The sequence below is a fragment of the Heteronotia binoei genome, chromosome 8 (genome assembly GCF_032191835.1).
Source record: "Heteronotia binoei isolate CCM8104 ecotype False Entrance Well chromosome 8, APGP_CSIRO_Hbin_v1, whole genome shotgun sequence".
Classification (NCBI taxonomy): domain Eukaryota; kingdom Metazoa; phylum Chordata; class Lepidosauria; order Squamata; family Gekkonidae; genus Heteronotia; species Heteronotia binoei.
This window is the reverse complement of record NC_083230.1, coordinates 88,981,087-88,996,773: the sequence shown is the minus strand read 5'-3', so window position 1 is coordinate 88,996,773 and position 15,687 is coordinate 88,981,087. Positions and strand designations below refer to the sequence as shown.

Here is a 15,687-nt window from a genome sequence, read left to right as displayed (position 1 = left end):
ATTCTGTGATTATATTCCAAATTTAAATGTTCCTAATTCTTTCTTCTAAAATGAGCTTTTTGAAGTACATAAAAAGGTGATTGCCTCATTATTATTATTATTATTATTATTATTATTATTATTATTATTATTATTATTATTTTGGCTTCCACTGTTTCGTAAGACACAGTCACCTACTGCCTGCTACTGTTTGGAAATGGGGTCAAGGACGGCAGCAATACATAGAGACAGCTCCTAAGGGACGCTAATAAACCAGAAGGCATGAAACAAAGTGCTAAATCATTCCTATCTCTGACAGTGATGGTACCCAAAACATCTCACCTTTTACCATCAGCATGCTGCTCTTCCACTTGAGTGCTACATTGTGCTTAGAAATATCTGAAGCAGCACATTTGTGATCTGCATGAGACAAGCACAAACCTTCCCTTCTTGTCCTGTGAGCTTTGATGACATCAGGAAAACTAATTGTTATTTCAATTTGAAGTATCTTCCTATTTCTTTAAGTTCAGTCAGATTAATGGAATACAATTTGTTCATTCATCACCTGGGCCTATTCCAACACTGCTTTCCCCTATTCATGTTTTTAAGATATATACAAGGAAGTAGCAGAAGCTGAATTATCAGGGTATTGCCTCACTTGCTTTGTATTTCTTGGTAGTCAGCCATGTTGGTCTGAAGTAGTAGAACAAAATAGGAGTCAAGTTGCACCTGCAATTTGACTCCTATTTTGTATTTCTTGGTTTTGGGAACCATATGGTATTACCTAGCAATCAACAGAAGAAAAATTATCTTACTGTACCGTTTCATTCTGCCCTAAGACTACAGCAGTTAACCATTCTAATTCCTGGCTGTTTTCTCCTCACTGGACAAGAATGGAATTTTATGCCTGACATTCTATTTGCACTTGACATGCCACAAGGCCAATGGCATGAAATTCTATTCACATGTTCATAGAAAGAGCCAGGCTTAAATCCTTTTAAAGAGATGATAGAGGGAGAGAAGCAAATAGAGCTCAGATGGTACTCTGCTACTAGCAAGCTGCTACTAGCAAGCTGATGGGGCTTTGCAAAATTTTGTCTCCTGACTGTCAAAGGGGGGGAGGGCATCAGTCAATGTAAACCCATGGAATGGGAGTTAGTTTCTTGATTTTTCCATGCCTACTGAAGACTAGAAAGAACCACTTTCTGAGTTCCCTTTCACTTTCAGTTCTGTTTAAGGCTGCTTAGTTTTAAACCAACATCACACTGGCTCTGGGCTGAAAACACCGGGGGGGGGGTGTTGTTTGCTTGTGTGCATGCTTGCATCTACAATATATACTCAAGTCTCTCCACTGCTGGCACAATTCATCTCACCCCTGCAGCCATCAATGCCACTTTTTAGTCAATGAATTATCCTTCTTGTACTTAGTTATTTTTCCATAGTCACATCTATGCAACCAAACAACTCTGTTACCTCCTGCAATCTAAACATGATTTTGCTAGGTTTTTAAATGATAAATGCTGAAGAAAATTTCCTTCCTTCCTGCAGCCTGGCCATAAGTTGTTCCAATTCTTTAAAAATGGCTCTACAAAGAGATCCACTGGAATGCTGCTTCCCATCTTTACTTGTGGATATATGGAAGCAAATAAACTCTCTAATAATTAAACATAAGGCCATATATGTAAATATACAAATTCTTGCAAGTATAAGTTATTTGCAAAAGTATTATCTAGAGAAGGAGTTACAGAAATGGGCTTTTAGCCTTCTGTTGTGCATGGAATTTCATGTTTCATTGGTGTCCAACATGCTCTAAAAATTTTCCTACAAAATATTATTATATCTTTCTAGTCAGAAACTGTGCCACAGGCACAGATCTCCTTGTACAAATCTGAAAATAAACAACTGAGCCAATTAAAAGGAAAACTGTGTTAATACAGATGTGATTCCAGTGTGTAATAGTATTCTGACATTAATGTTGTTTTTTTCTAATTTACTGCCATAGTATATCACTACTTCCTTACCTGATTCCAACAGCAATGAGAAGCTTTTTTTAAAGGCCAGTTTTCAATAACATGATGATTAATACAGTAACTAAGAAATCTGATCTCACAGCACACTGCCATTCAAAAGGAATATTGGAATTCAAAGTACCTTGCAAATGGATAACAAGTGTCCCTTCTCTTATGTCGTTTGCTATAACTTAAAACACATTGAATTATTGTATTTATCTAAGTTTTGAAGATTAAATGCTCAGGAATTTCTATTGCAATACTTAGTTTATAAAAAATACTATCAATATGTTGGTAAAAGGAAAAAAAAGATTTATTTCATTCTAACTTGGTAAAAATTGCTGCATGCTTCCCGTCATTGCGGTAAACACAAGTAAACATTTTGGCAAGTGGTAAACACAAGTAAACATTTTCCAGTACAGAAACTCTGCACATTCCAATTAATCTTTGGAAAAACTATTTTACCATCCTTTTAAATGAGAAAGAACTCACTACATCTTTTACTCTATTTCCAGGTAATTTTTCCAAATGGTCCCTACCAGCTGAATTACAGGAAACCTTTTTCTTAATAAAGACCAGTAAGACTCTTGGTTCAGATTGGATGCCCCCAGAACTTTTAAAAACATACTGTGATTGGCGGGCTCCAATTTTACATGCTTATTTACTGTGATAGATTCAACTGGCAAAATTCCTGAAAAATGGTGAAAAGTGTTTGTTGTTCCTATATGTAAGAAGGAAGGTAGTTTCCCTGAGGAAGGTAGTCTTCAAGAACACGGTGCTGGCTATACCCTCTACTGGTTGGGTAAGTCAAAGGCTGAGAGCCGCCTTTCTGGCGTTGACTTCATGGTCAGGAACTCCATTGCCTCCAAACTCGAAAACCTTCCAACAGGTCACTCAGATCGCATCATGTCCATGCGCCTCCCACTTCAAAACAAGCAGCATGCAACACTCTTCAGTGTGTATGCCCCAACCCTTCAAGCAGATCCTGCAGAAAAGAACAAGTTCTATGCTGATCTACGCAACCTCGTACGGAAAACCCCTACAGAGGACAAGGTGATCATCCTTGGCGACTTCAATGCCAGAGTAGGTAAAGACTCGGAAGCCTGGAAAGGAGTACTTGGCAAACACGGCATTGGCAACTGCAATGACAACGGGCGCCTCCTGCTAGAATTCTGCATGGAGCACCAGCTCACCATCACCAACACTATCTTCCAGCAGAAGAACAGTCTGAAGACAACCTGGATGCACCCACGGTCCAAGCATTGGCACCTTATCGACTACATTCTGGTGCGCCAGAGAGACCTTCGAGATGTCTTACACACCCGAGTAATGCCCAGCGCAGAATGTCATACGGATCATCGTCTTGTACGCTGCAATCTCCGTCTTCACTTTAAACCCACACCCAGGAGAGGAGGTATCCCTCGGAGGAAGTTTCAGGTTGGCAGCCTCCAGTCAGCCGAAGTTAAAGCTGCCTTCCAGGCAAAACTCCAGTCAAGAATTGAGGACCTCAGTTGCCCCACAGACCCTTCTCCAGAAGCACTCTGGGAACACCTAAAAACTACCGTCCTGCAGATCTCTGAAGAAGTCCTCGGGTTCTCCACAAAGAAGAACAAGGACTGGTTTGATGAGAACAATCAAGAGATCCAAGAATTACTGGCAAAAAAGAGATCTGCCTACCAAGCACATCTTGCTCAGCCCTCCTGTCCTGGGAAAAAAGCAACCTTTCGCGCTGCATGTAGCAACCTCCAGCTCAAGCTTCGAGACATTCAGAACGAGTGGTGGACCAAGCTTGCAGAGAGAACCCAGCTGTGTGCAGACACTGGTGATTTAAGAGGGTTCTACGAAGCCCTGAAGGCAGTATATGGTCCATCATATCAGGCTCAGAGTCCCTTGCATAGTGCAGATGGCCAAGTGCTCCTCACAGACAAGGCATCCATACTGAACCGGTGGTCAGAGTATTTTCAGGTTCTCTTCAGTGCCAACCGTGTAGTTCAAGATTCAGCAATCCACCTCACCCCACTTCAACCGGTGAAAACAGAGTTGGATGAGATCCCCACCCTAGAAGAGACTGTTAAAGCCATCAAGCAACTGAAAAGTGGCAAGGCAGCAGGAGTTGATGGAATTCCACCAGAGATCTGGAAGCATGGGGGCACAGTACTACACAGCTCACTTCACAAAGTACTTGTCACCTGCTGGGAACAAGGCAAATTACCACAGGACTTTCGCGATGCAATCATCATCACCCTATACAAGAACAAAGGGGAAAAGTCAGACTGCTCCAACTACCGGGGGATAACCCTGCTCTCCATCGCAGGCAAAATCCTTGCCAGAATACTCCTGAACAGACTGGTGCCCGCCATTGCAGAAGAACTCCTCCCAGAGAGCCAGTGCGGCTTCAGAGCTAACAGGAGCACCACCGACATGGTATTTGTTCTCAGGCAGCTCCAAGAGAAATGCAGGGAACAGAACAAGGGTCTGTATGTGACTTTTGTCGACCTTACCAAAGCTTTCGATACCGTTAGCAGGAAAGGCCTGTGGCAAATCTTGGAACGTTTAGGATGTCCCCCAAGGTTCCTCAGCATGATCATCCAGCTACACGAAGACCAGCGAGGCCAAGTCAGACACTGCAACGACCTCTCGGAGCCCTTCCCAATAGGCACAGGTGTAAAGCAAGGCTGCGTTCTCGCGCCAACTCTCTTTACGATCTTCTTTAGCATGATGCTTCAAAGAGCCGCAGTAGATCTAGATGAGGACGATGGTGTCTACATCCGCTATCGCACCGATGGCAGCCTGTTCAACCTGAGGCGACTAAAGGCACACTCCAAGACAATGGAAAAACTCATCCGAGAGCTACTGTTTGCTGATGATGCTGCACTCGTCTCCCACTCGGTATCAGCTCTGCAGCATATGACGTCCTGCTTTGCAGAGGCTGCCAAGCTATTCGGCCTAGAAGTTAGTCTGAAGAAGACAGAAGTTCTCCACCAGCCTGCACCCCAGGAAGATTATCACCCTCCCTGCATCACTGTGGGTGAATCAGTTCTGAAGACAGTCCAGCAGTTCAGCTACCTGGGGTGCATCATCTCCTCAGATGCCAAGATCGACAAGGAGATTGACAACAGGCTGGCAAAGGCAAACCGTGCATTTGGCCGACTGCACAAAAGAGTGTGGAGCAACAAGCATCTGAAAAAAGGCACAAAGATCAATGTTTACAAAGCGGTTGTGATGACAACCCTCATCTATGGCTCTGAATCGTGGGTTTTATACCGTCATCACCTGCGACTCCTTGAGCGCTTTCATCAGCGCTGCCTTCGCACCATCCTCAACATCCACTGGAGTGACTTTGTGACCAACACTGAAGTCCTCAAGCGGGCAGAGGTTACCAGCATCGAGGCACTGCTGTTGAAGACGCAGCTGCGCTGGACAGGGCATATTTCTAGGATGGAAAACCACCGCCTTCCCAAGATTGCTCTGTATGGCGAACTTTCCACCGGCCATCGAAATAGAGGGGCACCAAAGAAAAGGTACAAGGACTCCTTGAAGAAATCCCTTAGCACCTGTCACATCAACCATCACCAGTGGTCTGACCTAGCCTCAGATCGCAAAGCATGGAGGCACACCATCCACCAGGCTGTCTCTTCCTTTGAGAACACACGCATAGCTGGTCTTGAGGACAAAAGGAGATTGAGGAAGAATCGCACTGCTACAGGACCAACCCTAAATCAGACTTTTCCCTGCAGCCGCTGTGGCCGGACCTGCCTGTCCCACATTGGTCTTGTCAGCCACCAGCGAGCCTGCAGCAAACGTGGACTATTGCACCCTTCTTAAATCTTCGTTCGCGAAGCCAAGCCGAGAGATGTAAGAAGGGTTCACTTCATTCTCCAGACAATTATAGACCAATCAGTCTGTTATCTATACCAAGAAAACTATATGCAGCTCATTTATGACTGAAGTTACAATTTGTCAGTACAAGGTCCAGAACAAATTGGGAGTTAAAGGTTCATTTACATTACATCATGCAGATGTGCTCTTCTTTCTCTCAGACAAATATTCCATCACATCCCAATGGGAAACTGTTAACATTTTTATGGACCTTAGGGTAACCATTAATAACATCTCATGAACAAGGCTTTGGATCAAATTAAACCAACTGGGAATTCCTAAACAATTATATCTGATTGCTTTTTTTACATACTTCAAATTCCATGAGAATAAGAAGTCCTATAACTGGTAATCTTTCAAACCCACTCCCAGTTACAAAAAACATTTGATGGGGATGTATTTTGGCTCTAGATTTATTTTACCTCCATTTATATGATTTACCAAATGACTGGCAGTTAGCCATTTACCAAATGATTGGAAGTTAGCCAGTGGCCCCATGATGCAGAGTGGTAAACCAGCAGTACTGCAGTACGGTGGTCTGAACTCTCTGCTCACGACCTGAGTTCGATTCCAGCAGAAGCTGGATTCAGGTAGCCGGCCCAAGGATGACTCAGCCTTCCATCCTTCCGAGGTCGGTAAAATGAGTACCCAGCTTGTTGGGGGGAAAGTGTAAAAGACTGGGGAAGGCAATGGCAAACCACCCTGTAAAAAGTCTGCCGTGAAAACATTGTGAAAGTAACATCACCCCAGAGTCGGAAACGACTGGTGCTTGCACAGGGGACCTTTCCTTTCCTGGAAGTTAGCCATTCCCATGTTCCTAACTTAGCTGCCCATGTTATACTGCTTCTACTGTATGCTGATCATCCAGCTCCTCTTTCTTGCACAAGGTTAGGATTAAAACATCTTCTCCAAGCTTTCATTTTGTACTATCATGATAATTTGCTCTCTATTAACAATTCCAAATCTAAAATAATTGTGCTTTCAGAAATACATGGTATGTGTGGGGTGTGTGTGTGTGTGGAAATGAAACCTCTAAATCTTGGATGGGCATAGGACTGAGCTTCTTCAAACAAGTGGAAATTTAATTTTCATCTTCTCGAGTCTACTAAAGTACACAGCCACAATTATGAGATTCTTTTACCACTCTGGAGGGCAATTTGTATCTTTTGCTCTGGGAGTCTATAAAGCAAAAAATAGATCTTTTCTACTTTTGCTACAATTTGGTTTCTTGTTCTTTCCTCTAAAACTGAGTCCCTACAGTCAAAATTTCTCCATGCCATTTTTCCAAGTTCCAACATATATTTTGAGGCTGGTCTTGGTTCCATTTCCTTGTTAGCAGGGCTTTTTTTAAAAAAGAAAAGGCCCAGCAGGAACTCAGTTGATTATTAGGCCCACTCCCTGACACCATGCCAGCTGGAACTGCATTCTTGTGTGTTCCAGCTCAAGAAAAAGCGCTGGAAAGCCATGGCAAAATTCAGGGGCGGGGGTGTGTGTTTCCCTACTAGACCAGGATATTCTTCCTGGTTTTTAAAAAATAAGCTTGATCCTTTTGTGTCTTCTTGGACAAGTAGATGAAAGACTTAAGACTGCAGATTCCTTACCCAAGTTTTCCTTCATATTACCCTGTAGTTATGAATAAGATATTTACTAATTTAGAACAAAGAGACTATCTTGAGTTATGCAGTGATGCCAAAAGGAAATGTGCACCCTCTTTCTTGGAGACTGAGAACCCCATCTTTTCCAGTGCTTCCTATTTGAAATTCTTTATTCCAGCCTTTCAAAGATTTTTCTTTTTGGCCAGACATAATGCCTTATACCTTAATGAATAAATCGGCAGATTTTCGGCTAGACCGTCTGCCCATGTGGAAATGTGAAAATTTACCCATTTTTAATTTAGTTGTGAGTTATATTCTTCCATAAGATCTTATTTTACTTTACCATTGATTTCACGCTTTCCAGTATGTTCACATGATTACCATTTATTACATCTGCTATCTGGTAAAGATAAGACTGTTACCCTATCTATGCCTCATTATTTAACTGCTGCCTTGAAGATTTGTCCTAAGGCAGGGGTCCCCAACCACCGGGCAGTGGACCAGTATCGGTCCATGGCCTGCTAGCAACCGGGCTGTAGGCAGAGCAGCCCTGGACTAAAGAGGCAGCATGGCCTCACTCCAAGACTGTCTTCCCTTGCAGGGTCCCAGGCCAGCAGAAGGGGCAGTGCTGCTGTGACATTAGCTTACGCCTCATTTATAGACTTCCACCGATTAGCTGATTGGTGGGGGTCTTTAAATGGGAGGGGGAGGCAGAGATGTGGCATGGGGGGGCAGCCTGAGGTGGCAAAACCCCCAGAGTCATCCACCCCACCCCCTGGTCTGTGGAAAAATTGTCTTCCACAATACTTGCCCCTGCTGCCAAAAAGGTTGGGGGCCACTATCCTAAGGTACAAGTAATTCACCCCTAAATGCTTTGTTGCATACAGGCACTCTTTTTGCAATACAATTGGACGCATTCTCTGCTGTAGCTCCCACCTTGTGGAATAGGCTACCTGAGGAAAGTCCGGAAGATTTACCTGCTGGCTAGCTAAAACATAATTGTTCAGAAGGCATTTATATAAAGGTGACAGGGCTTTATTAGAATGGAATGGCACTGTACCTGTCTGAGGCCCCATTCCTCCTCAAGCCCAACTCTCTCTAGGCCCCATCCCTTAAATCTCCAGGAATTTCCTAACCTGGTGTTAGCAACCCTATCTCCTTCCCTTTATCTGCCCCCTGACTTCAGCTTTCCATTGCCTTCCCCCTCTCTGCAGCTTCTATGTAGGAAAAGGACAGTCTTTCTCCACAGTGCAGGGGTGGGGGGGAGACCAAAGCAGCTTACATCATTCTCCTCTCCCCCCTATGATCTGAATAAGAACCCTGTGAAGCTGGTTAGGCTGGAAGTCTGTGTGACTGGTCCAAAATCACCCAGTCAGCTTCCACACCAAGAACCTGGGTCCGGCAGACCCCGCTCTGAAGCCCTAACTCCTATGCCCTCCTCAAACTCCTCCACAGAATCTCCTGGAATTTTCCACCAACCTGGAACTGGCAGCTATAGTCAGCACTGGCTCCAATGAGTTCTACCTCAGAAACCTTTCAGAACAACACTCTCTCTGATAACATTGTGGTCTTAAGCACAGGACTTCAACCTCTGTGTTTCTCACTTTTCCTCCATCTTTCTCTCGCAGTATCTGGTCTGTTGCCACAGGACACCATTTTTCCCCCTTTCCAAAAGAGGATAGGGAAGAGTCCTCAGACAATCAAGGGAAGCCTTTCTCTGGCTGTCTCTTTCCTCCTCCCTTCCCCAGCCAAACAAAGGAAAGGTTTCTTTCTCTCCTCTGTGAATCAGTGTGACAGGTGGCTCAGCCAATGGGAGAGTAGCGAGAGCCAGTAACTGCCAGAACTAAGGTTGGCTGCCTTTTACTAACAGAATCAGTTTTGCTGGATGGTAACAGTCACTTGGGCAAGAGAGAGGAGCGGATTCAAACAACGGCATGTAAGTACTCTTGTCTGATAGTCTGACAGGCCAAATGCTGATATACCACAGTCCCAACCAATCAGGTTGCTTGGTTTTGCTAAGACGAAAAGGGTTTTATTTGAGAGAGAAAGAGTGACTCTGCACCTGGAAGTCATGGTGGCTGACTCCTACTGAGGGCCTGGAGGATATTCCGAGGGTTAGCTGAATAGAGCCTGCCCCTGGGTATTTCAAGGAAGTCTTCCATCCAAGTACTAACCATAGTTGATCCTGCTGACCTTCCAAAATCTGACAAGATCTGGCTTGCCTGGACTATCCAGTCATGCAGGAAAAAAATCTTTTTAAATTAGAGGCATGCAAATGAAGGGTTTCTTTGTCTATTACAAAGCAATTCATTGACTGCTAAATCACAGTGTTATATTGAGACGGCTACTCTCTTTGATACCCAGTCTCTCTTGGATACCTATGTAAATAAAATCAGGAACAGAAATACATATTCCTTATCCTATCTAAAGATAAAATATAATCTGAGAGTGTCACTAAAGTGCTTTCAGTAAGATTAGAGAGTCTCATCAAACCACATCTCATTCAGGAGTGCTTGGGGTATCTTCTTTATGCCCAGTTCCATGAAACCCCTGTGACCATACCTAAACCTTCTAATTTGTCACTCCTGATGGCATGTGAGGGCTTCTCTGACTTTTTTTTTAACCCACTTTTTAAACCCTGGCTACAGCTCTGTGGTTATATGGCTGACACACAGCCAGCTGAGACTGAATCCATAAAAGCTGGAGGTTCTGTGGCTGAGGGGAGGGGGTTTACAGTTGGGTGCCAACTCCCAGCTTTAGACAGAGCTCCTCTGACTCAAGTGCTGACCACCAAGAGCCAGCCAGGGTGTGCCTCTTTATTGATAGAGGCCCAGATCACAAATGTTGCTAGATTGGCAATTCTCCAGCTGTGCCAGATCATACAACTGCCCCCCTTCCTGTCTCAGCCTGCACTAGCCACAGTTATCCGTGCAATGGTTACCTCCAGGCTGGACTACTGTAACTCACAAAATTATCTATTGTATTAACTATTTTAAATTTTGTTTTGTATAAATGTTTTACTGAAATGCTGAATAACATTTCAGTAAAACACATTTACAAAACAGAATTTAAAATAGTTAAATTTTCATCACCTTGAACCTTAGGGGACAGCAGTCTACAAATAAATGTTGGTATCTATGGTGGGCAGGAAGACCTCATTAGATTTGTGCAAGATTTAAGTCATATGTCCAATGCAGGCAAGGAAATTCTGGCTCCATGATCTCCAAGTGCAACAACTGTGATAAATTAGAGAGGCTGAGGTTTAGAACTAATTTGAAAATCAGGGTCATTTGAGGTATTAAGTATGACTTTCAAATTTCATCTGAAAGAGTTACTGCAGTTTCAGATCATATGGTGTTTAAGCAGATATGTTGAGTCACCTTTTTTTCTGGAAACCTGCCACTCAATCAATCTGAGAGATGGCACTATCATAGATGACTAGTTCCTCTGAACAGCTTTTGACATTTGTATGACTTTAGGTAACTTCTTATTCCCTAGGTCTATAAAAATGCAATTTGCAGCAATCCCAAAGGAAGGCTTTGCCTTCTGCAATTAGCAACTGCATACCTGTCATAAAAATTAACATGAATGTTAAGAATGCATGTCAAGTTTCTCAGGTTTTGAGACCCAGATCACTTTACCCTGAAACACATTTAATGAATTGAATGAGACTATACAAAGAAAATAATTTAAACTGTTAGATTTATTTATTATTAGTCAATATCAGTCCAACACTCAATTCTTTTGAAAGTTATCCAATCTTTTAGTCATATGTCTCTTCTCATTTCCTAATCACAGAAAAATACTGAATTTTCTTACTTAAATTCCTGTTGTCATGGGACACAGGAAGGTAACTTCATACTAACCAATCCCATCCAGTTAAGAGGCACGGCCAGCTGGTTTGCTCCCCTATAATTCCCACAATTTGCCACAAACCTGTTTAGACACTCCCCTGAGGTTCCATTGAGTGCTAATTACTACTTGATGTTTCAGAGTGTTTGTGCTTGAGTAGATTATACTGGCATCATGTGAAGTAGGGTTTCCTAGTTCTCCTGAAATCCAAAGAAGAGGAAGATCAAGAGCCTAGAATAGAATGGATGGATCCCTTTCCTAATGTTCTGGTTCCATGCCATTTGGGCCTATAGCTGTTGATTTCCTGATTATCCAAGAATTGTTTAGAGGTACTGATTGGTTGCTGGTACAATGGCCCTAGAATTGAGTTAGACAGCTATATCAGTAGCCCACTCAGTAGCTGGTTGGAAAAAAAATACCCAAAGGATACCAATCCTAGCTTTGTTTTATTGGTATATTATTGAGTCATTACTGTATTTTAATTGTTTTATTACAACTGTGATCCGCCTTGAGCCCGTATGGGAAAGGGCGGAATATAAATTGACCAAATAAAATAATAAATAAATAAGGTATTCTGGGGGGATTTTTTTTTTTGCTTGGTTTATACTGAGTGCACACCACTTGTTTTGACTTTGGAAGGGCAAAGTTCTCTGTCAGGCACCAGATTCTCTCCCTCAAACCTTTAAGGTGCCCTGTCAATAAGAGGTCAGCAGAGAGTAAGTCCAATGATAACCATAAAAAAGTAATATGCACGCGCACACACATATATACCACACACAAGAGAGATAAAAATTAGGCCAATTATAAAAAAACCCCAGTAAGTTCCTGGAGCTAAACTGGCACCTTGTTTCTCAGCTGAAGGCAGAAGTGGTCTGGAGAACTGTCAGACTCATCTCATTAACCAACTAACTAGTTGGGACTGGATATCCGGGAAGATAATGAATGTCCTTCCTACCTTCATGACAGAAAAGTCAATCATAAAACAGTTGCTTAAAACAGCATGCAAAATGCAAGAATGCATATAAGAAATAATTTTGAAAGCTGCTCCCAGATGTGACCATGTCTTGATTTAATTCATCCGAACCAGAAAAAACTATCAGCTGTAGAGACAGCTTTGCACAAAGGACAGACATCCTTCCCCCTGTTTCTTGACAGTGGTCTTCCATTTTTACCTAAAGTGATGAAATTCTGCAAGAGCAAAGGAAGAAATCAAAATGAGTGAAACCACTGAAATGAATCTGCAGTCAGATTATTAAACGTCCCACAGACACTGGTGCAAATGACAGCTGCCAGAACATTGGGGGGAAGTGGGAAATTGCATGAGAGAAAGAGAAGTGGAGAATTAAACTTCTCGTTGTGCTTGATGAAGATTAATTATCTTCTGTTTTATGAGTAGAAGCTGTTTAATCTCTACTAGTAGCAGGGAGGCAAAAAACAACAGCAACTAACAGGATAGAACAGAAACTGGAGACATATTCTGCAATGGGATCAAAAATCCTACCTTTAGACATACAATCTAAAATGCTGCTGGAAGACCACTGATGTCTCATCATATTAATTTATCAATCATTCTTCACATTTATATCTCACCCTTCCTTCAGGATGACAAACATAAAAGAGATGATTCCATTTTTAATTATTACAATCCCTGCAAGGTCACTCAGTGAGCAACATGGGGAGCTGGGATTCAAACCAAGTCTCCACACTGTCCCCATATCAATAAGATAGGCAGGAGTTAGTATTGGAATTAGAATGCTTGAATAGTTCTTAGATGGATTAACTCCCTGCTTCCAGCAGTTACCATCAGTTACACCTGGGAGTAATGTGAAGACCAGCTCCAACAGCAAAGATCAACATATGGTACGGCAATTCTTAAATAGGGCTTGCCACACAGAGAACACAAAGTAGTTGCATGCCAGCTTAAAATGGCTATTCCACAAGATTTCAGGAAGGCATTTGAACATTCATGGAGAAGAACACTTCTGTCTCCCTGTAAAATGTACATGAAATGACCTTATACACACAGTAAATTCAGTTTAACTTGCAGATTTACTCACCTCTCTACATATTGGCAAAAGTTCAAAGAACATTTGTTAGAGCTGCTGGAAACCAATAATTATGTATGTAGAGACAGAAATTTGTACTCCAGCTCATATAAAATATTCTATGATCTATAATCTTTCCTTTGAGGCTGTTACCTTAAACGCTAGCTTTGAAGCAGATTGCTGGAAAGTGGTAATGAAATACTAGGAAGTTATTACAATTAATACTTAGGGGAAAGAATGCTGCCTGGTGTTCAACTCTCAAATTAACAGGTCAAATCAATGCAATGGTTCAGATGATTCAAGAATCAATGACTATTTTTAATCAGGCACATCCACAACCAAGGAATTCAACTTTAATCTGATAAACATAAACCAGTGGGTTTATGCAGAGGTGCAGTTAGCTCTTTTCTCACTATTTGAGAAGTGTAACAGCATTTTCACCCTCCCTTTTGGCTACTATAATGCTTTTTACCAGGCTAAAAAGCCTTTCAATGCTACACTGGCAGTCCTATCTTAATTCTCTTTTTAGCCAAGAAAAAAAGTAACATAGTGGATTGGGAGGTATGGTGGTAGACAGAAAAAAATGGGCAAATGTCAAAATGGAAGAATAGAGGATGATCAGGTACACAGGCAAAAGTCTGAAAAGGATCCGTATTACATGAATATGTAGTCAGATACTGGTGGTAATTCATATTATTTCAACCTTTTAAATTTATTTATTTTTGTCATAATGCAAAAGGTAGAGAGTGAGATCTTTCATTTTTAGTACGTAAAAGATTACTAGTAAACATCATTTCATTATACATTAATTGCATTTTTCATTTGAAGCCTCATATACAGATGCCATTAAGAGATGAAATTAAATCCTTATTTGCATGAATAGTTAACTGACTTACTAATAAACAGCTTCCTAAAACTGTTCCATATCACCCTCTCTGAGGTAATGTTTTGAAACAGAAGGTGGATGATCAATATGTCTGAATATTTTTAAAGTGATAAATAAGTTATCTTAGCCAGGTGACAAATGATAAATGTAAGAATCACAACTTTTTCTAGGGATAAAATTAAATAAGAATATTTACTACATTGTCTCTCACCCAAACTTCCTACTGGATACAGGGCTTCTAAATCATCTGCTCCTGTTCCCAAGGGGAGTACTATTTCAATAGTATCCTACTATAATTCTGCTTTTTAAAACTGCATTCAGTTTTCTGAATGTGAATGCTACAGCTGCAATTCACTGCTGCTTTTTCCTTAACGATACACGAGCACATTTATTATAATGCTGCACAATACAGAACTGGGATATTGCACAGCAACATTCTTTGGTGTTTTTGAATCTCTAGAAATAACCAGACAATCTGTACTTTTTAAAGACTGGGTCACACAATGAACACCACAGCAATCACCAGTGAGTTTTGAATGTTGCTATTCTATCATTCCAGTTACAGCCAAAATAAGAATTCTTGTGGCACATTAAAGACTAAAATTAGGGTTGCCAAGTCCTCTTCATCCCCCAGCAGGGGACAGTCGTGGCATGCTGGGCGCCACGCGATGAAATGATGTCACCTGGAAGTGACGTCATCAAAATGGTGGCACCCATGTGGGGCTGCTCTGGGCGTTTCCAGGAAAACTCTATGGTTTCCCCAAACGCTCTAGTCATTTGGGAGGTTTTACCTCCCAAATGGCTAGAGCATCCGGGGAAACCATAGAGTTTTCCTGGAAACACTTAAAGCCGCCCCGCACAGGCACCACCATTTTGATGACATCACTTCTGGGTGACGTCACTGCGCCAGCGACGTGAAGGGAGGTTCCCCCCGCCGGCCCAGGGTTGAGAACCTCCCTGGCAGGAGATTCCTCGGCCAGATCAGGGGGTTGGCAGCCCTAACTAAAATGTTTATTATGGCACAAGCTTTTGTGAGCCAGAGCCCATCATGACAGATGCCTGAAATGTTATTGTGTGGGCCCTTCAGATAACCAATTTTCAATTTGTTGGTGCCCACCCCCAACCCCAACACAACCAACTATACTCAAGTAGCACAAATAACTAATTGGGGAAATAACTTAATGGAATTTCTATGTTCAGAGGCAGTAATCCTCTGAATACAAGTCACTGTTCCCAAATCCAGGTTGAAATATTCCTGGAGATCTGAGGGTGGGGCCTGGAAAGGGCAAGATTTGGGGAACAGAAAAAACCCTCAATGGGATATGTCATAAGAGTCCACCTTCCAAAGTAGCGATTTTCTCCAGGGGAACAGATCTCAGTCATATGGAGATATGTTATAATTCTGGGAGATTCCAGGCCCCACCTGGAGGTTGGCAGCTCTA

The 15,687-nt window shown here is 42.2% G+C and overlaps 1 protein-coding gene across 1 annotated transcript in view; it reads right to left on the bottom strand.

The window, feature by feature from the left end:
* LARGE1 (LARGE xylosyl- and glucuronyltransferase 1) overlaps window positions 1-15,687 on the bottom strand; it is a 515,590-nt gene that overhangs the window by 356,606 nt on the left and 143,297 nt on the right. The gene's annotated exons all lie outside the window — the stretch shown is intronic.